The sequence below is a fragment of the Balaenoptera borealis genome (assembly GCF_965194805.1).
Source record: "Balaenoptera borealis genome assembly, chromosome: 9".
NCBI lineage: Eukaryota > Metazoa > Chordata > Mammalia > Artiodactyla > Balaenopteridae > Balaenoptera > Balaenoptera borealis.
In genome coordinates this window covers 79,343,495-79,367,136 of record NC_138873.1, presented here as the reverse complement: position 1 = coordinate 79,367,136, position 23,642 = coordinate 79,343,495, and positions in this window count along the sequence as shown.

Genomic DNA, 23,642 nt, shown 5'->3' with positions numbered 1-23,642 from the left:
ATGACACCTGCTCTCTAAAAAAACGCTGGGGTGGAAAATCGACCAAATAATTCAAAAGAGGGCAACCTTCAAAGAAGACAATTTCAAGAGTTATATTGTACTGCCAATTGTTTCCTTTTTTTAACGGAAAAGAAAACGGCGGAGAAAAATGATGAGTTTTACGAATGTTCAAAGACATGCAAACCCAAATTACAAAAACCTATCAGCTCACAGCAGCCAGAAGGGCCATTAGCATCAATGCTGTAAACAATAAATGCTGAAGCGATTGTGGAGAAATGCGTACCCTCGATTCTAAGGGGGACGTGGTAAGAGCCACTAATGAAAACACAAAGAAGGTGCTTTGAAAAGGGAAACACGGTGCTACCAGTCAATCAATCACACCCACTGCTGGGCCTATCACCTGAGAACATGAGAATCCAAAAGTCACAGGCTGGCAATCCTGCACTCCAACAATATTTACCATAGCCAACACTTGGAAGCAATGAAAATGTCCATCAACCGAGGAATGCACAAAGAAGAAGTGGTCCACGTACACAGTGGAAAATTACTCCAATAAAAAATAAAAATTAAATTTAAAAATCCAACGAAAGTAAGGAGACATCAGCTTGTGTGGGTTTGTCCGGGCACACTCCACTCTAATTTATAACCGAGAAACACCACAGGCCGCAAGGGCTTTTCCCTAGTTACCAGGGTGGGGAACATAGAAAGGCTGCCGCCCTCTGGCAGTTACCTGCAAAAGCAGTTTTAAAGCCTGTGCTAATGGTCATTTCATAGGAACAAGTACTGCAGAACTGTAAATGAAACCTGCCCTCAAAATGTCTTCAGGGAGGTAACGGCCAAAACATTTCAAAAGGTGACACGTACTTTAAGAGAACACTTTGAAGAACTAAGGGGTAATCACTGCTTGAAAAATAAAAAGGACATGCCTTAAAGCTCAATTTCAACGGATTATGAGGCACATGCGAATTCAACCACAAAGAGGTATCAGCTCACACTTGTCAGAATAACCATGAGCAAGAAAACTACAAACAATAAATGCTGAAGGTGTTGTGGAGAAATGCATACCCTCAACTTCAAGGGGGACGTAAGTTGGAAAGGGCCACGAATGAGAACAGAATGGAGGTGCCTTAAAAAGGTCAACATTGAGCTACCATATGATCCAGCAGGCCCACTCCTCCACCTATAATCTAAGAAGAGAGAATTGGAAAGACACAGGCAGGCAAATCTGCATTGCCCAGTATTACAATAGCCAAGATATGGAAGTAACCAAAAAGACCACCAACAGATGGGTGGGCAAAGAAGAACTCCTCCATGTACAGATGGAATATTCCCTAGTGAAAAAAATGAAACAATGCCATTTGCAGCACCATAGATGAGTCTAGACGTAATCACGCCACGTGTAGTAAGTGAGAAAGCAAAAGGCACATATCCTATCATATCACTTTCAGGAGTTACTTAAAAATTGATACCAATGAAGATATTTCCACAGAGAAAGGCAATCACAGATTCATTAAAAAACTTATGGTTCACCAAATAGAAAGGGATGAGGATTGGATACATTACCATATTGGGGTTAACAGAGATATACAAACCATGTGAAATATATAACCACCAAAGACGTACGGAAGACCAGGAGAAGACTGCTCAACATTGTGTCATAACCTACATTGGCAAAGGATGCGAGGAAGAATAGATACACGTATATGTGTGAAAGAACCACATCTTGCACACCTAGAACAAACAAACCATTGTAATCAAATTTGCTGGGATAAAAAATAAAAAGTAAATTACAAATATGAACAAGAAGTAATGAGACATAAAGTTAAAGGGCTTTTTCCTGGCACATTCCATTCTAATATACAACCTAGAACACCACTTCCATTAAGGCTCTGTTTCCCTAGGAACCAAATTTGGTAAAGGAGAAATGCTGCCACCTAGTGGCCGTTTCCTGCAAGAGCAGCTTTAAAGTCACAGCCAATGGTCACTTAACATTCACAAGGACTCAGGGCTGTAAAGGACACTTGCCCTAAATATTTGTGCTGAAGTAGGGAATGGACAAAAAATTCAAAACAGGCAAATGTTTCAAGAAGAGATTAGGAAGAGTTAAGTTTTACTCACACTCTTTTTAAAAAAAAGGAAAATGGATAAAAGCTCAACCTCAGGGAGTGTTAGACGCATGCAATCTAATCTACAAAAAGTTTCAACTTACACCAGTCGACTGACCATCAGCAAAAAGTCTACAAACAATAAATGCTGAAGGGGTTTTAGAGAACTGTGTACCCTCTGCCTGCTGGTGAGACGTAAAGGGGTAACAGCCAATAATGAGAACAGAAAGGAGCTGCGTTTAAAAGTAAAAATGGAGGTACTATTCAATCCAGCAGGCGCACCATTGGACCTCTCACCTGAGAAGACAAGAATCGAGAAGACACAGGCCGCAAAAGCTGCAGTGCAGCCTTATTCACAATAGCCAAGACAGTGAAGCAATCAAAATGTCCAACAACAGGTAAATGGATAAAGAAGAAGTGGTCCATGTACACAATGGAATATGAGCCATGGAAGACAATGAACCATTGCTCTTTGAGGCACCACAAATGAGTCTGGAGATAATCACGAAAGATGAGGTAAGTTGGAAAGCAAAAGACCTGTGTTCTATGATAGCACTTATAGGCGTTATCTAATAACTGACACAAATGAACATATTTCCACAGAGAAAGACACTCACAGATTTAGAAAACAAACTATGCTCATCTAAAACGACCGGTGGGGGGAATGGATAAATTAAGATTAGTGTTACTATATGTATACAAACACATATGATATACATATCTCAAAAAGACCAACCATATAGCAAGGGAAGTCTGCGGAACCCTCTGTAACATTTTACATGGGAAGAGGATCTGTACTTGAATAGACATATATAATGTACAAATGAACCAGATTGTGTACACCTAGGACAAACAATATTCTAAGCTTTACCCCAATTAAAACACTTTTAAAAACCAAGAAGAAATAATGACACATAAACTTGTGGGGGTTTCGCCACGCACATTCCAATGTAATTTACAACCTAGGAACACGACTTCCAGAAAGGCTCTGCTGCCCTACTCCCCAGATTTGGGAATGGGGAAATGCTGCCTCCTAGAGGCCGCTTCCCACAACAGCAGCTTTAAACCCATTGCTAAAGGTCACTAAATATTCACCAAACTTGCAGTTCGGGAAATGACACCTGCTCTCTAAAAAAACGCTGGGGTGGAAAATCGACCAAATAATTCAAAAGAGGGCAACCTTCAAAGAAGACAATTTCAAGAGTTATATTGTACTGCCAATTGTTTCCTTTTTTTAACGGAAAAGAAAACGGCGGAGAAAAATGATGAGTTTTACGAATGTTCAAAGACATGCAAACCCAAATTACAAAAACCTATCAGCTCACAGCAGCCAGAAGGGCCATTAGCATCAATGCTGTAAACAATAAATGCTGAAGCGATTGTGGAGAAATGCGTACCCTCGATTCTAAGGGGGACGTGGTAAGAGCCACTAATGAAAACACAAAGAAGGTGCTTTGAAAAGGGAAACACGGTGCTACCAGTCAATCAATCACACCCACTGCTGGGCCTATCACCTGAGAACATGAGAATCCAAAAGTCACAGGCTGGCAATCCTGCACTCCAACAATATTTACCATAGCCAACACTTGGAAGCAATGAAAATGTCCATCAACCGAGGAATGCACAAAGAAGAAGTGGTCCACGTACACAGTGGAAAATTACTCCAATAAAAAATAAAAATTAAATTTAAAAATCCAACGAAAGTAAGGAGACATCAGCTTGTGTGGGTTTGTCCGGGCACACTCCACTCTAATTTATAACCGAGAAACACCACAGGCCGCAAGGGCTTTTCCCTAGTTACCAGGGTGGGGAACATAGAAAGGCTGCCGCCCTCTGGCAGTTACCTGCAAAAGCAGTTTTAAAGCCTGTGCTAATGGTCATTTCATAGGAACAAGTACTGCAGAACTGTAAATGAAACCTGCCCTCAAAATGTCTTCAGGGAGGTAACGGCCAAAACATTTCAAAAGGTGACACGTACTTTAAGAGAACACTTTGAAGAACTAAGGGGTAATCACTGCTTGAAAAATAAAAAGGACATGCCTTAAAGCTCAATTTCAACGGATTATGAGGCACATGCGAATTCAACCACAAAGAGGTATCAGCTCACACTTGTCAGAATAACCATGAGCAAGAAAACTACAAACAATAAATGCTGAAGGTGTTGTGGAGAAATGCATACCCTCAACTTCAAGGGGGACGTAAGTTGGAAAGGGCCACGAATGAGAACAGAATGGAGGTGCCTTAAAAAGGTCAACATTGAGCTACCATATGATCCAGCAGGCCCACTCCTCCACCTATAATCTAAGAAGAGAGAATTGGAAAGACACAGGCAGGCAAATCTGCATTGCCCAGTATTACAAGAGCCAAGATATGGAAGTAACCAAAAAGACCACCAACAGATGGGTGGGCAAAGAAGAACTCCTCCATGTACAGATGGAATATTCGCTAGTGAAAAAAATGAAACAATGCCATTTGCAGCACCATAGATGAGTCTAGACGTAATCACGCCACGTGTAGTAAGTGAGAAAGCAAAAGGCACATATCCTATCATATCACTTTCAGGAGTTACTTAAAAATTGATACCAATGAAGATATTTCCACAGAGAAAGGCAATCACAGATTCATTAAAAAACTTATGGTTCACCAAATAGAAAGGGATGAGGATTGGATACATTACCATATTGGGGTTAACAGAGATATACAAACCATGTGAAATATATAACCACCAAAGACGTACGGAAGACCAGGAGAAGACTGCTCAACATTGTGTCATAACCTACATTGGCAAAGGATGCGAGGAAGAATAGATACACGTATATGTGTGAAAGAACCACATCTTGCACACCTAGAACAAACAAACCATTGTAATCAAATTTGCTGGGATAAAAAATAAAAAGTAAATTACAAATATGAACAAGAAGTAATGAGACATAAAGTTAAAGGGCTTTTTCCTGGCACATTCCATTCTAATATACAACCTAGAACACCACTTCCATTAAGGCTCTGTTTCCCTAGGAACCAAATTTGGTAAAGGAGAAATGCTGCCACCTTGTGGCCGTATCCTGCAAGAGCAGCTTTAAAGTCACAGCCAATGGTCACTTAACATTCACAAGGACTCAGGGCTGTAAAGGACACTTGCCCTAAATATTTGTGCTGAAGTAGGGAATGGGCAAAAAATTCAAAACAGGCAAATGTTTCAAGAAGAGATTAGGAAGAGTTAAGTTTTACTCACACTCTTTTTAAAAAAAAGGAAAATGGATAAAAGCTCAACCTCAGGGAGTGTTAGACGCATGCAATCTAATCTACAAAAAGTTTCAACTTACACCAGTCGACTGACCATCAGCAAAAAGTCTACAAACAATAAATGCTGAAGGGGTTTTAGAGAACTGTGTACCCTCTGCCTGCTGGTGAGACGTAAAGGGGTAACAGCCAATAATGAGAACAGAAAGGAGCTGCGTTTAAAAGTAAAAATGGAGGTACTATTCAATCCAGCAGGCGCACCATTGGACCTCTCACCTGAGAAGACAAGAATCGAGAAGACACAGGCCGCAAAAGCTGCAGTGCAGCCTTATTCACAATAGCCAAGACAGTGAAGCAATCAAAATGTCCAACAACAGGTAAATGGATAAAGAAGAAGTGGTCCGTGTACACAATGGAATATGAGCCATGGAAGACAATGAACCATTGCTCTTTGAGGCACCACAAATGAGTCTGGAGATAATCACGAAAGATGAGGTAAGTTGGAAAGCAAAAGACCTGTGTTCTATGATAGCACTTATAGGCGTTATCTAATAACTGACACAAATGAACATATTTCCACAGAGAAAGACACTCACAGATTTAGAAAACAAACTATGCTCATCTAAAACGACCGGTGGGGGGAATGGATAAATTAAGATTAGTGTTACTATATGTATACAAACACATATGATATACATATCTCAAAAAGACCAACCATATAGCAAGGGAAGTCTGCGGAACCCTCTGTAACATTTTACATGGGAAGAGGATCTGTACTTGAATAGACATATATAATGTACAAATGTACAAACAAAACATTTTAATCAAATTTGCTCTGATAAAAAATAAAAATTAAATTAAAAAAAGAACAAGAAGTAATGAGAAATAAACTTAAGGGGCTTTTTGCTGGCACATTGCATTCTAATTTACAACCAGAACATGACTTCCATTAAGGCTCTGTCATCACTAATAAAGCAGCTTTATAATCAATGTTGAAGGTAGCTTAAAAGAAGTCTCACTAATTATTGATAGTAACAAGAAAACAAAGAAAAGTAAAAATCTCACTGCAAAAAGTATACATAGAGTAAGTCAAGGTAGATCAAACACTTATTAAACTTCTGTAAAGAATAAAAGACAACAGTAGTATGTTTTTTTTAAAAAGAGAGGGCCCAAATAAATCTGAAATGAAAGAGCTGATGTTACAACAGACCCCACAGAAATACAAAGTATCCTAAGATACACACAGGGTAACTCAGGGCTCAGATTGGACAGAGCCCACTCTCCAGTCCCCTGTACATGACTTACAGGAGCCTCGGGAACTGAGGAGGGGGTCCCTGAGGAGAGGCTCAAGATAGAATATGGTAGGCATTAACATGGCTCCATTCATCTTAAACATGCCTGAACTACATTCACACGAGATGATTTTGTCCTGTATGTACATCGGCACCTCTAGTCGGAACTGCAGATCTTTGGCTTCACCACCTCTACTGACAGCATTAGCTTCACCTGCTGTGGACCGTCTCCTATAGGATTTCTAGAACCACAAAGCATCGAAGCTTCATAGGACCCAGAGTCTGTGCGACTCCATGCAGAGTCTCAGAGTCTCAACTCCACTCAGATACTCCACTCTTGGAGGGCACACACAAAGTAGTGAGCACATCAGAACCCAGGGGAAGGAGCAGTGACCCCGTAGGAGAATGACCAGAACTACCTGATAGTTTTAGAGGGTCTCCTGCAGAGGCAGGTGGTAGCTGTGGCTGTGGCTCACTGTGAGGACAACGACACTGGCAGCAGAAGTTCTGGGAAATACTCCTTGGTGTGAGCCCTCCCAGAGTCTGCCATTAACCCCACCAAGAGCAAGGTAGGCTCCAGTGCTGGGTCACCTCAGGCGAAACTACCAACAGGGAGGGAACCCAGCCCCATGCATCAGCAGATAAGTGGATTAAACTTTTTATTAAAGTTTTATTTAATCTGCAGACAAGCGGATTAAAGCTTTGCCCACCAAAGCAACACCCAGCTCTACCCACCACCAGTCCCTCCCATCAGGAAGCTTGCACAAGCCTCTAAGATAGACTCATCCACTGGAGAGCAGACAGCAGAAGCAAGAAGAACTACAATTCTGCAGCCTGTGGAAGGAAAACCACATTCACAGAAAGATAGACAAAATGAAAAGGCAGAGGACTTTATACCAGATTAAGGAACAAGATAAAACACTAGGGAAAAAAACGAAATGAGGTGGAGATAGGGAACCTTCCAGAAAAAGAATTCAGAATAATGATAGTGAACATGATCCAAGACCTTGACAAAAGAATGGAGGCAAAGATCGAGAAGATGCAAGAAATGCTTAACAAAGATCTAGAAGAATTAAGGAGCAAACACCTAGAAGAATTAAAGAACAAACAAACAGAGGTGAACAATATAATAACTGAAATGAAAAATACACTAGAAGGAATCAGTAGCAGAATAACTGTGGCAGAAGAACGGATAAGTGACCTGGAAGACAGAAAGGTGGAAATCACTGCCATGGAACAGAATAAAGAAAAAGAATGAAAATAAATGAAGACACCCTAAGAGTCCTCTGGGACAACATTAAACGCAACAACATTCACATCATAGGGGTCCCAGAAGGAGAAGAGAGAGAGAAAGGACCCGAGAATACATTTGAAGAGATTATAGTTGAAAACTTCCCTAGCATGGGAAAAGAAATAGCCACCCAAGTCCAGGAAGTGCAGAGAGTCCCAGTCAGGATAAATCAACGGAGAAAAATGCCAAGACACATAGTAACCAAATTGACAAAAATTGAAGACAAAGAAAAATTATTGAAAGCAACAAGGGAAAAATGACAAATAACATACAAGGGAACTCCCATAAGGATAACAGCTGATTTCTCAGCAGAAAATCTACAAGCCAGAAGGGAGTGGCATAAATTTAAAGTGATGAAAGGGAAGAACCTACAACCAAGAGTACTCCACCCAGCAAGGATCTCATTCAGATTTGACAGAGAAATCATAAGCCCTACAGACAAGCAAAAGCTAAGAGAATTCAGCACCATGAAACCAGCTCTACACCAAATGCTAAAGGAACTTCTCTAAGTGGGAAACACAAGAGAAGAAAAGGACCCACCAAGACAAACCCATAACAATTAAGAAAATAGTAATAGGAACATACATATCAATAATTACCTTAAACGTGAATGGACTAAATGTTCCAACCAAAAGAAACAGGCTCTCTGAATGGATACAAAAACAAGACCCATATATATGCTGTCTCCAAGAGACCCATTTCAGACCTAGGGACACATACAGACTGAAAGTGAGGCGATGGAAAAATATATTCTATGCAAATGAAAATCAAAAGACAGCTGGAGTAGCAATACTCATATCAGATAAAATAGACTTTAAAATAAAGAATGTTACAAGAGACAAGGAAATACACTACATAATGGTCAAGGGATCCATCCAAGAAGAAGATATAACAATTACAAATGTATATGTGCCCAACATAGGAGCACCTCAATACATAAGGCAACTGCTAACAGCTATAAAAGAGGAAATCAACAGTAACACAATAAGAGCAGGGGACTTTAACAGCTCACTTACACCAGTGGAGATCATCCAGACAGAAAATTAATAAGGAAACACAAGCTTTAAATGACACAATAGACCAGATATAGTTAATTGATATTTATAGGACATTCGATCCAAAAACAGCAGATTACACATTCTTCTCAACTGCACACGGAACATTCTCCAGGATAGATCACATCTTGGGTCACAAATAAAGCCTCAGTAAATTTAAGAAAACTGAAATCATATCAAGCAGCTGTTCCGACCACAATGCTATGAGATTAGAAATCAATAACAGGGACAAAACCGTAAATAACACAAACACATGGAGGCTAAACAATACGTTACTAAATAACCAAGAGATCACTGAAGAAATAAAAGAGGAAATCAAAAACTACCTAGAGACAAATGACAAGAAAAACACGATGATCCAAAACCTATGGGATGCAGCAAAAGCAGTTCTAAGAGGGAAGTTTATAGCAATACAAGCCTACCTCAAGAAACAAGAAAAATCTCAAATAAACAATCTAACCTTACACCTAGAGGAACTAGAGAAAGAAGAACAAAACCCAAAGTTAGTAGAATGAAGGAAATCATAAAGATCAAAGCAGAAATAAATGAAATAGAAGCAAAGAAAACGAAAGCAAAGATCAATAAAACTAAAAGCCGGTTCTTTGAGAAGATAAACAAAAATGATAAACCTTTAGCCAGACTCAAGAAAAAGAGGGAGAGGAATCAAATCAACAAAATTAGAAGTGAAAAAGGAGAAGTTACAACAGACACCACAGGAATACAAAGCATCCTAAGAGACTACTACAAGCAACTCTATGCCAATAAAATGGACAACCTGGAAGAAATGGACAAATCCTTAGAAAGGGATAACCTTCCAAGACTGAACCAGGAAGAAATAGAAAATATGAACAAACCTATCACAAGCAATGAAATTGAAACTGTGATTAAAAATCTTCCAACAAACAAAAGTCCAGAACCAGATGGCATCACAGGTGAATTCTGTCAAACATTTAGAGAAGAGCTAACACCCAACCTTCTCAAATTCTTCAAAACAATTGCAGGGGAAGGAACACTCCCAAACTCATTCTATGAGACCACCGTCACCCTGATACCAAAACCAGACAAAGATACTACAAGGAAAGAAAATTATAGACCAATATCACTGATGAATATAGATGTAAAAATCCTCAACAAAATACTAGCAAACAGAATCGAACAACACATTAAAAGGATCGTACACCATGATCAAGTGGGGTTTATCCCAGGGATGCAAGGATTCTTCAATATACACAAATCAATGTGATACACCATATTAACAAATTGTAGAATAAAACCATATGATCATCTCAATAGATGCAGGAAAAGATTTTGAGAAAATTCAACACCCATTTATGATAAAAACTCTGCAGAGTGTGGGCATAGAGGGAAACTACCTCAACATAATAAAGGCCATATATGACAAACCCACAGCAAACATCATTCTCAACAGTGAAAAACTGAAAACGTTTCCTCTAAGATGAGGAACAAGACGAGGATGTCCACTCTCACCACTACTATTCAACATAGTTTTGGAAGTCCTAGCCATGGCAATCAGAGAAGAAAAAGAAATAAAAGGAATACAAAAAGGAAAAGAAGAAGTAAAATTGTCACTGTTTGCAAATGACATCATATCATAGATAGAGAATCCTAAAGATGTCACCAGAAAACCACTGGAGCTAATCAATGAATTTGGTAAAGTTGCAGGATACAAAATTAATGCACAGAAATTGCTTGCATTCCTATACACTAACAATGAAAGAACAGAAAGAGAAATTAAGGAAACAATCCCATTACCACTGCAACAAAAATAAAATACCTAGGAATAAACCTACCTAAGGAAGTAAAAGACCTGTACTCAGAAAACTATAAGACACTGATGAAAGAAATCAAAGATGATATAAACAGATGGAGACATATACCATGTTCTTGGATTAGAAGAATCAATATTGTGAAAATGACTATACTACCCAAAGCAATCTACAGATTCAATGCAATCCCTATCAAAATACCTTTGGCATTTTCTACAGAACTAGAAAAAACAAATCTTAAAATTTGTAGGGAGACACAAAAGACCCCGGATAGCCAAAGCAGTCTTGAGGGGAAAAAAAAAGAGCTGGAGGAATCAGACTTCCAGATTTCAGACTATATTACAAAGCTACAGTAATCAAGATAATATGGTACTGGCACAAAAACAGAAATATAGATCAATAGAACAGGATAGAAAGCACAGAGATAAACCCACGTACCTATGGTCCACTAATCTATGACAAAGGAGGCAAGGGTATACAATGGAGAAAAGACAGTGTCTTCAGTAAGTGGTGCTGGGAAAACTGGACAGCTACATGCAAAAGAATGAAATTAGAACACTCCCTAACACCATACACAAAAATAAACTCAAAATGGATTAGAGACCTAAATGTAAGACCAGCCACTATAAAACTCTTAGAGGAAAACATAAGCAGAACAGTCTATGACATAAATCACAGCAAGATCCTTTTTGACCCACCTCCTAGAGAAATGGAAATAAAAACAAAAATAAAAAAATGGGACTTAATGAAATTTAAAATCTTTTGCACAGCAAAGGAAAACATAAGCAAGATGAAAAGACAACCATCAGAATGGGAGAAAATATTTTCAAATGAAGCAAATGGCAAAGGATTAACCTCCAAAAAGCAGCTCCTGTAGCTCAATATCACAAAACCAAACAACCCAATCCAAAAATGGGCAGAAGACCTAAATAGACATTTCTCCAAAGAAGATATACAGGTTGCCAACAAACACATGAAAGGATGTTGAACATCACTAATTATTAGAGAAATGCAAATCAAAACTACAATGAGGTATCACCTCACACCAGTCAGAATGGCCATCATCAAAAAATCTACCAACAATAAATGTTGGAGAGGCATTTATTGGAGAAAAGGGAACCCTCTTGCACTGTTGGTGGGAATGTAAATTGATATAGCCACTAGGGAGAACGGTATGGGGGTTCCTTAAAAACTAAAAATAGAACAACCGTACAACCCAGCAATCCCACTACTGGACATTTACCCTGAGAAAAACATAATTCAAAAAGGGTCATGTACCACAATGTTCATTGTAGCTCTATTTACAATAGCCAGGACATGGAAGCAACCTAAGTGTCCATCAACAGATAACTGGATAAAGAAGATGTGGCACACATATACAATGGAACATTATTCAGCCATAAAAAGAAACGAAATTGAGTTATTTGTAGTGAGGTGGATGGATCTAGAATCTGTCCTACAGAGTGAAGTAAGTCAGAAAGAGAAAAACAAATACCGTATGCTAACACATATATATGGAATCTAAAAGAAAAAAAGTTTATGAAGAACCTAGGGGCAGGAAAGGATTAAGGACACAGACGTAGAGAAAGGACTTGAGGACATGGGGAGGGGGAAAGGTAAGCTGGGACAAAGTGAGATAGTGGTATGGACATATATACACTACCAAATGTAAAATTGATAGCTACTGGGAAGCAGCCACATAGCACAGGGAGATCAGCTCAGTGCTTTGTGACGACCTAAAGGGGTGGGATAAGGGAGTGAGAGGGAGGTGCAAGAGGGAGGGGATATGGTGTTATATGTATACGTATAGCTGATTCACTTTTTTATACAGCAGAAACTAACACACAATTGTAAAGCAATTATACTCCAATAAAGATGTAAAAGGAAAAAAAAAAGAAAGCCCAGAGATAAACCTACACACCTATGGTCCACTAATCTATGACAAAGGAGGCAAGGATATACAATGGAGAAAAGACAGTCTCTTCAATAAGTGGTGCTGGGAAAAATGGACAGCTACATGTAAAAGAATGAAATTAGAACACTCCCTAACACCATACACAAAAAATAAACTCAAAATGGATTAGAGACCGAAATGTAAGACCGGACACTATAAAACTCTTAGAGGAAAACATAGGAAGAATACTCTTTGACAAAAATCACAACAAGATCTTTTTTGATCCACCTACTAGAGTAATGGAATAAAAAACAAAAATAAACAAATGGGAGCAAATGAAACCTAAAAGCTTTTGCAAAGCAAAGGAAACTACAAACAAGACGAAAAGACAACCTGAGAATGGGAGAAAATGTTTGCAAACGAATCAATGGACAAAGGATTAATCTCCAATATATATAAACAGCACATGCAGCTCAACAGTAAAAAAACAAACAACCCAATCCAAAAATGGGCAGATGCCGTAAATAGACATTTGTCCCGAGTAGACATACAGATGGCCAAGAAGCACATGAAAAGCTGCTCAACATCACTAATTATTAGAGAAATATAAACCAAAACTACAATGAGGTATCACTTCACACAAGTTAGAATGGGCATCATCAGAAAATGTACAAACAACAAATGCTGGAGAGGGTGTGGAGAAAAGGGAACCCTCTTACACTATTTGTTGGGATATAAATTGATACAGTCACTATGGAGAACAGTATGGAGGTTCCTTAAAAAACTAAAAATAGAATTACCATATGACCCAGCAATCCCACTACTGGGCATATACCCAGAGAAAACCATAATTCAAAAAGACACATTCACCACAATGTTCATTGCAGCACTATTTACAATATCCAGGTCATGGAAGCAACCTAAATGCCCATAGACAGACGAATGGAAAAGATGTGGTACATATATAAAATGGAATATTACTCAGCCATAAAAAGGAACGAAATTGGGTCATTTGTAGAGACATGGATAGATCTAGAGACTGTCATACAGAGTGAAGTAAGTCAGAAAGAGAAAAACAAATACCATATTTAAGCGCATACATGTGGAACCTAGAAAAGTGGTACAGATGAACCGGTTTGCAAGGCAGAAATAGAGACACAGATGTAGAGAACAAATGTATGGACACCAAGGGGGGAAAGTGGCAGGGTGGTGGTGGTGGGATGAATTGCGAGCCTGGTATCGACATATATACACTTATATGTATAAAATAGATAACCAATAAGAACCTGCTGTATAAAAAAATGAATAAAATTAAAAAATTAAAACATAAATAATATTTTAAAAAAATAAAACAGAAAAAAAATTCTTTCCTTCCCATAGACGTATTTATATGAATGAATTATTTCCATGCTTATATCTATAAATACAAAAAGAGGAATAAAACCTACCTTGAACCAAAAAAGAAAAAAAAAAAACAGAACCCACTGGTCATACAGAGGAAAACCCTATCAGGGCACTTGCTCCAGTGGTAAACAATTCTGAAGTTGGTCAGAGGTGGGGAATCGTCTCCCATGCAGCCAGCAGCCCCCCCGCAAGGAGCGTCCTCATTGCAAAGCTGGGGGACCGTGAGGAGGCGTCTCTGAGTAAACGTGAGCTGAGCCCCAGGCCAGCTGCTGCTGAACTTTTCCCACCCTTCCCAGGTAAAACACCTGAATGCGTGCAAAGACTTTAAAGCCTAGAGGAAGGGGCTTGGAGTCACACCAGCGACAGCACGCAGGACAACTTGGTGCCTGCAGGTCAGCCAGGATGGTCCTGGCCCCAGGCGCTCTTCTGGAAGCTTTCCATTTCCCTGCCTGAGGTACCCCTCCTGTCCCGGCCCCCACTGCTTTTTTCCTTCCTCACCTCTGCCCGGGTAGAAATTCCAGCAGCAGGTGTGGGTGACACATCCTCTTCTTTAGCAGGTGGCAGCCCGGCAACTCCTGCAGAAAGTCCAGCAGAGCCCCACTCACACGGGGCCACTCATAGAGCCGTAGGCGCTACTCTCTCCCACCAGCACAACCCCGAGACTGCTGACGGGGCAGAGACTATGGCGTCAGGCCCAGCTGCAGAGGCTTTTGCTGCCTGGAGGGGTGTTTATATTGACCTCAACCCAGGCACACCTGGGAAGGGCTGGCCGGCAGGGTCAGGCTGCCCAGGTCAGCCAATCCTCGCCCCTCAGGGGCTCAGAGTTGCAGAAAATGGGCTTTGCTGCACCGGCCAGGTCCAAGGAACAGATGTAGGGTCCCGAGAGTCCGCATAGACAAGGGGCGGCAGCCCTGGCTTGTTTTCTAATCATTTTATCTGGTCCATGAGTGGGAGACAACTTCAAGAAGACCCTCTCCTAATGAGAGGAACCCAGGAGTCAGGGAGAGGAGGGTTGGTGGGTGGAGACAGAGGCCTGGTGCCCCGGCTGCAGTGGAAGCCCCTGGAAGACCAGGCGGAGGGAGGCCGCACAGAGAGAAGCCTAGGGTCACAGACCTGTCGGAGCTGCTGTTTGTTAGTTCAAGCCCTGCTCTGAGGTGCTCTGTGTCAGCTCTGAGCGACAGGTGTGCTGAGGGTGCTCTGCAATGAGGGCTATGTGCACGGTTCCAGCCCTGCCGGGGTACCTGTCCAGGGGAGCTCCATATCCAGGGAGGGGCCTGCCCACGAGAGCCCCGTGAGCTGCTGGGTACCTGCACAGGTGAGCTCCATATCCTGGGAGGGGCCTGCGCACGAGAGCCCCGTGGGCTGCTGGGTACCTGCCCAGGTGAGCTCCATATCCTGGGAGGGGCCTGACCATGAGAGCCCTGTGGGCTGCTGGGTACCTGCACAGGTGAACACCATATCTTGGGAGGGCCCTGCCCACGAGAGCCCCGTGAGCTGCTGGGTACCTGCCCAGGTGAGCTCCATATCCTGGGAGGGGCCTGCACATGAGAGCCCCGTGGGCTGCTGGGTACCTGCCCAGGTGAGCTCCATATCCTGGGAGGGGCCTGACCATGAGAGCCCCGTGGGCTGCTGTGTACCTGCACAGGTGAACACCATATCTTGGGAGGGGCCTGACCATGAGAGCCCAATGGGCTGCTGCGTACCTGCCCAGGTGAGTTCCATATCCTGGGAGGGGCCTGACCATGAGAGCCCCGTGGGCTGCTGGGGACATGGTAAAGGACGCCAGGACAGTCAGTGAAGCCACAGAGGATATACATCCAGTAGTTCCTAATTCCTATACCCTGCTGGTCATTCTACCATCCCCCAGGACATGGTATTCTGTATTAGACTTCAATGATGCCTTCTTCTGTATTCCATTAGTCCCAGAGTCACAAGAAATTTTGGCTATGAGTGGCAGGACTCAACGTACAAAAAAAACAATACTGCTGGGCCGTCCTGCCCCAGGGGTTCAAAAATTCCCACACCATCTTTGGGGAAACGTTAGCTAAAGCCCTAAAAGATCTACCTCGGGAGAAGGGAACCCTCCTTCAATATGCAGACGACAGTCTGATCGTCAGCCCTACTAAGGAGGCCTCTGGACTACCTAGCCAATAAAAGATAGAAGGTGTCCAAGAAAAAGGCTCAAATATCACAGACTAAGGTGACCTGCCTGGGCTTCATTCTCACAGAGGATCAGAGAAGCCCATCCCAGGAAAGGGAAGAAGCCATTTGCAGCCTCACCCTTCCTAAAACTAGAAGACAGCTTAGGGGTTCCTGGGGAGACCGGGATTTGCTGCATCTGGATCCCTAACTACAGTCTAATACCTGGGCCTCTATATGAAACACTGAAAGGAAAAGATGATGATCCTTTTGAATAGAATCCAGAAGCGGCCTTTCAAGAAAGGAAAGAGCAGTCAATTCAGACCCTTGCCATGGACCTCCCTAATTTAGCTAAACCCTTTGACCTTTACATTCCTGATCGAAGGCGAATTGCCCTTGGAGTATTAGTGCAAAAACTGGGACCACTTGAAATGGAACAATGCAAGAATGCCCTCCAGGCATTGGCCAGCCACCCCATCCGACCAGGATACTGGGGGTATCTAAAAACCTGGAAATGAGCAGCCCGCAAGGCCAGCTCCCTCCTAAGGGAAAAGGACGCCACTTGGTGTTCCTAACCACCCACCATGCCCTGAAGTTGCAGGGATCGCTCCGTGGGCACAATGACCTCGAGTGAGGAGGCCCTCCAACTCCAACCTCCAGAGAGACAACCTGGGGCAACAGGCCCCCATGACGACTCATGTGACCATCACTTGACCTGGAGCTTCTCTCAGAAAACCACAAGAGTGTGCCCCAAAAGAACAGACTATTGCTTGCAGGACTTACTGCACCCAGAGCGGAGCTAATAAACTTGGCAGGGGAACCCTAAATAACGCTGCCACCATAGAAAAGCCTACAGACACCACTGTGACGGCGACCAATGAGACCAGCTGGACTCCCGGCTACTTCAAAAGGCAGTTGACTGAGTGGCCGTCATGGTCCTGGATCACCACCGGCCCTGGACTGTCTGGGAGTTGAGCAGGCAGGGCTCTGACACCTGGTGCTGTTTGTACGTTAATTCAGTGGCCTAACTGAAGAAAGCACAGACTACTGGTCAGAGCATCTAGGCTGGCAGAAACCGTCAGCCTAAGGGGGCGAACCAATGTGGAGCAGGGTAAAACCGGCCCCCCCAGCGTCCCTGCGCATCTCTTTCCTGGACCCTTAAAGGTCATTAGAATCTATAAAACTTCCAACGCTGGTGCTCAGGCAGATGAGCAGTGAGGGAGGAGGCCTGGGGACAATCAACCTCACCTGGTTCCGGGTTGAGGAACATGGAGTTGCTGGGAGAGTGTTGCACCTAGAGAGGGCACGGAAGGTCCGTGCTCTTTCCCCACATCTTGTCCTATGAATCTCTTCCTTCTGGTCGTTCCTGAGTTATAGCCTTTCATAATAAACTGGCAATCTGGACATTGCTGCCATGTGACAAGCCCGGCTGATGCCATTGAGGATGTGAGGCCACGTGGAAGGAGATCCCAGCCATCCAGCCCAAATTGCCCACTCACAGCATTGTCAAGTCTTGGGACTTCCCTGGTGACGCAGTGGTTGGGAGTCTGCCTGCCAATGAGGGGGACACGGGTTCGAGCCCTTGTCTGGGGGGACACCGCATGCCGCGGAGCAACTAAGCCCATGAGCCACGGCTGCTGAGCCCAAGTGCCACAACTACTGAAGCCCGCACACCTAGAGCCTGTGCTCTGCGGCGGGAGAGGCCACCGCAATGAGAGGCCCGTGCACCGTGGTGAGGAGTGGCCCCTGCTCGCTGCAACTAGAGAAAGCCCACACGCAGCAGAAGACTCAATGCAGCCAAAAATAAATAAATTAATTAAAAAAGCTAAGTCTTTATTTATTTTTATTTGGCTGCGTTGGGTCTTCGTTGCTGTGGGTGGGCTTCTCACTGCAGTGGCTTCTCTTGTTGCAGAGCACGGGCTTGGTTGCTCCGCGGCATGTGGGGTCTTCCCGGACTTGAACCTGTGTCCCCTGCATTGGTGGGCGGATTCTTAACCACTGCACCACAAGGGAAGTCCCCATTTAAAGAAATTATTGACTTGCTTTAAATTTTCAGAAAAATATTTAAAAAATTGATTACATGGACCTTTGTGTATGCAAGTTTCGCAGCTGTAGATACGGAGGGCTGAATGTTCTATGCCATTTTATCTAAAGGACTTGAGTATCCATGGGTTTTGGTATCCATGGAGGTCCTAGAACCAGTCCCCCGCAGGTACTAAGAGATGACTGTATATTCATAATTGCAGTCTTTTTCATTCCTAGTAGTATTTTTGTGGTCTTCTCTTCCTGTGTCTTCCCCTGGATCAGTTTTGTCAGAGATGTGTTTTCATTAGGGTTTTGAAGAGCTCAGTTTTGGTCTTACTGATCTTTCCTATTGTTTCCTTGTTTTTTCTCTTATCTTTTTCTTTAGGTTTACATGATAACTTTTTTAAGTTCCTCGAGTTGAATTTTTTAACTTACCTCTTTTTCATCTTTTTCTTTTTCATAGTAAAAGCTTTAGGTGCATCCCACAAGTTTGCATATATAATATTTTTATAGTTGTTCAGCAGCAATAAGTATAATTTCCATCATGATTTACTCTTGACCTCATGAATTGCATATTTAGATGTGCTTTTTGAAGTATCCAGTCATGTTAGGCTTGTTTGGCTATATTTTTATTGCTTGTTTTTAATCTAAATGCATTGTTGTCAGAAAATACGTTCTTTATGATAATGATTCTTTCAGAGTCCTTTGTGATTTAGAATTTGGTCTTTTTCTTTAAATTTTTGGTATATGGTCCAGGTGTCTTTGAAAGATGCATGTTTACTATTTGTGTAGAGCAGGATTTTATATATTAGCTCTAACTGCATTAGGTCAAATGTGGTGATTTATTCAAAGCTTGATCTATGTCTGTTTCTGATAGAGTTCTATAAAAACCTCATACTAGAATTGTTAAGTTTTTCCATTTCTCTTTATATTCACTGGATGAAAAAAGTCCAATCTGATAAATTTTGCTTTTAATAGGCAAATTAAATCCATTTACATTAAAAAAAAAAAACCTCACCTGGAGGCTGCTGGGGAGAAGTCCTGCCCCTCCCCCCGGGTATGAGGACACCCAACTCAGCACGAAGCATTTACAGAAGAGGTGTCTGCACCCTCAGGGCCCCAAGAATGTGGAATGGGACAAGAGGCAGAGGAGGGGTTTGTCACTGGCAAAGCCCATTAAAAATTCCTGGGAGATAAAAATAGAATCTGGGCAATAAAATAAAGTCTAACCTTTTTTTCCTTTGTGCTTTTTCTAATTTCACTTGTTCCTAGGTTTCCACAGGCAGAGGTCCCACACCCGGCACTTCAGACCCGATTTCCTAGTGCAAGATGGCTGGGCCGACACCTCAGCTCTCCGGGCCCCGTGCAGACTCCGCCACATAGAGCCTGAGCTCCAGCCAACCCGGCCCTCGAGAGCTCCGCCCCGTCCCTCCCGCTGACGCTGACGGGATCCCTACACAGCAGCCCGGCCCACAGCCTGCGGGGGAGCGCACGCCCTCACCTCTCCATTCTCTGATCAAAATATAAAGTTTTCCTTTGCTTCTGAACCAAACTCAGTCTCGATCTGTTGGCTCCAATGACACTGGGCAGGGGGACCCTTGTTGGGGCCCACTCTGCAGGATCAGTAACAGAATTTGAGAACATTGTAACTTCAAAGAATAGATGCGTGAGCCAAACTGTTATTAACATAGAGCAGTGTATAAGGCTCGTGTAAAATAAGATGTTTCTAACACTTCCATTTGATATTTCCATCACTTTATTATAAGCAAGTTCAGTGGAGGGGTTTGTCGTATTTGTCAGGTCAACATTAGAGAAATGCAGTGATTTCTTTCCAAGGATGTAGATCTACTAATCTTGGCTGAAGGTTCAATCTTGTTTTGAATGATTTCCGTTGAAAATGATACCTCTTTTTCAGCTCCTGGATTTCTACGAAGTATAAAATCTTATATATTTTATTACTAAAGGGTAAAGGTGGGAGGAGAGATAAATTAACAGTTTCGGATTAACATATACACACTTCTATGTATAAAATATATCATCAACAAGGAACTACTGTATAGCACAGGGAACAATACTCAATATTTTGTAATAACCCCTAAGGGGAAATAATCTGAAAAACAATAGATATCTATATCGACATCATGTATCAACTACAGATAAAAAGGAACATAAAGGAGGCCGATGGCGAGCGTTTCTGACCCTGAAGACTTCACTCACCTAAATTTCGGACTCTGCTTACGGCCAAAGTCCCTTAATGAACATACATGTACCAGTGCCTTAAAAATTCGCCAGATTGGGGCTTCCCTGGTGGCGCAGTGGTTGAGAGTCTGCCTGCCGATGCAGGGGACACGGGTTGGAGCCCTGGTCTGGGAAGATCCCACGTGCCACAGAGCGGCTGGGCCTGTGAGCCACAACTACTGAGCCTGCGCGTCTGGAGCCTGTGCTCCGCAACAGGAGAGGCCGCGATGGTGAGAGGCCCGCGCACCGCGATGAGGAGTGGCCCCCGCTTGCCGCTGCTGGAGGAAGCCCTCCCACAGAGGAGAGGACCCAACACAGCCAATAAATAAATACATGAATAAATAAATAAATAAAATTTAAAAAAAAATTCGTCAGATTGGGGTTCGGGGAGACACTGATTTGGAAAAATCCCTGGTGTTCTCCTTACATACATGGGAACTTTCCTACAGCTAAAATATGCCTGTGACACCCAGAAGATGGTACACGGTTGGATCAGGAAGATTTTGGAAAAGGCACCTCATCTCTTAATCTCATGGTGGTCGAGTTCACCCCACCAGCCTCTTTCCTAACAATCTCCCCACTTGAGGATGTCAGCACCTCCTATGTCCTGTTGCACAGAGTTGGGAATATGTCCACAGGATGAAGGGGAAGGAGGAGAAACAATGAGAGACAAGCCCTAGATGTTCGGACAGGCAAAAGTCACTCTAATTTCCAATCAGGAAGAAGAATTAAGCAAAGGCTTAGCCTGCCGCCCGAAACCACAGTAGGGGCAGAAGCACACCACCGGTTTTGCGGCCAGCTCCCAAAAAACCGAGTTGACAAATGAAGCTCAGGAAACTTCAATTCACAAATATGCAGAATTATAAATTATGACTCTCCAAGCAAGCCGGAAATGCAAATCAGCAATACAAAGAAGTCTCACTTCCCATCGGTCAAAGGGGACCATGCTGAAAAAAGTGTAAAAACCAGAAATGCAGGACAGGCCATGGAGAAAAGGGAGCCTTGTTAGGCTGATGGGGGGGATGTAAACTGCCAATGGCCACTCTGTAGAAGTGTATGGTGTTTCCTAAAACATCTAAAAAACACAGCTAGAGAGCATAGGGCACTTACACTCATGGGCATATAAATTGGGAAATCTAAAAATCAACAAGACACGGGCACCCCAAAGATTAGCGCTGCTCTGTTGACAAGAAACTCCAATTCGGTACACCTTAAATATCCCAGGAAAGAGAAAAATGGATAAAGAAGTTGTGCTAATTAGGTACAATGAAATATCACTCAGCCATGTAATAAATGTTATAAGGCTAGTAGCAGCATGCTGACTGGATTTACGTACGACGTTTAGAAGTGAAATAAGTCACACAGAAAAAGACACTTATCATAAGATATCACTTATAGAGGGAATGTAAAAATCGCTACACAGGACATGTACTACAAAACAGAATAGAGCCACACATTTAGAGAACACACCATGGCTGCTTAACGGAAAGGTGAGGTGGGGTGAGGCATAAAACAAGGGTTTGAAATTAGCACAGATAGCACTCCATAAACCACATATGTAACAGACAAGCCCTGTTCCTTGCTCAGTGAACTGGACTCCAAACCCCTTATTCAACGCACAAAAAATATATCTGACTAGTAAGAATCTTAAAACCTATGTATTGATATCTCTCTGTAAGTGAATCAAGTGGTTGTAAAATGGTATAAACACAGCAGTGAAAATCAGCTAAACCCCAGTATAAAAATAAATTTCAAAAAAAATAAAAAAACAACAAAGACATTGAAAGAGAGAGAAATTCTTACAGAGATCGTTCAGGGGCTTTGAAGCAACCTGGATTGACCATATATAGACCCACAGCTGGATTAGACGTAAGTCTGGAAACTGTTGGGGCTGAGAGGATTGGTGAGATTGGGTGAGCAAACGAAGACACCTTAAAGTAATAATGCGTGGTACCCATTCCATTTGTTCCAAATCTCCAGGTTCAAGGGAATCATCCTACAGCGAAAACATGCATGGGAAACCCAAATGATGATACACCGTGTGATCTGGAAAGGTTTCTAAAATGCACCTCATTTCACATCTCCTAGTGCTTGGGTTCCCCCCATCCAGCTGCTTTACTAAAAATCTAACCACTTGGAGAATCAGCACCTTTAACCTATTGTTTCATACGGGTTGCAATTTGTCCTGAGGATGAACGGGATGAGGGGAAACCCATGAGAGACTAGCTCTAGGTGTTGGGACAGGCACACGTCACTCTAATTTCCCATCAGGAAGAAGAATTAACGACAGGCTCAGCCTGCCCCATGGAACCAGAATAGTGCCTGAAGCAATCCTGCGGTTTTGCAGCCAGCTCCCAAAAAAGCGAGTTGAAAAATGTAGATCAGGGGCACTGTAATTCACAAACTTGCAGAGTTACAAATGATAACTCTCGTCCACAAATATATTGAGGGAAAGCAACGAACACTATTTAAAAGCAAGGCAGAATTGCAGGAAACAGATTTCAGGAGGAAGATACGAATCGTCTTTAAAGCAAATGAAAAGCAGGAAAAGGGCGACAATGATGCACTTGGCCAAAAAGGGCGTATGCGTTTATTCCTGAATATATTAAGGAAAAAACGCATACGCCCTTTTTGGCCAACCAAGCAACCTGGAAAGGCAAATCAGCGCTACAAAGAAGTCTCGCTTCCCATCGGTCAAAAGGGCCATGATGAATAAAGTGTCCAAACCAGAAATGCTGGACAGGCCTTGGAGAAATGGGAGCCTTGCTACGCTGATGGGCGGGATGTAAATTGCCAACAGCCACACTGGAGAAGTGTACGGTGTGTCCTGAAACATCTAAAAAACTCAGCTTAGAGACCATAGGGCACTTCCACTCATGGGCGTATAAATTGGGAAAACTAAAAATCAGCAAGACACAGGCACCCCAAAGTTTTGGGCTACTCTGTTGACAAGAACCTCCACTTCGTTACACCTTAAATATCCCAGGAAAGAGAAGAATGGATAAAGAAGTTGCGGTCCTTATGTACAATGGAATATCACTCAGCCATGAAATCAATGTCATAAGGCTAGTAGCAGCATGATGAGTGGATTTAGGTATGACGATTCTAAGTGAAATAAGTCACACAGAAAAAGACACTTATCATGAGATATCACTTATAGAGGGAATGTAAA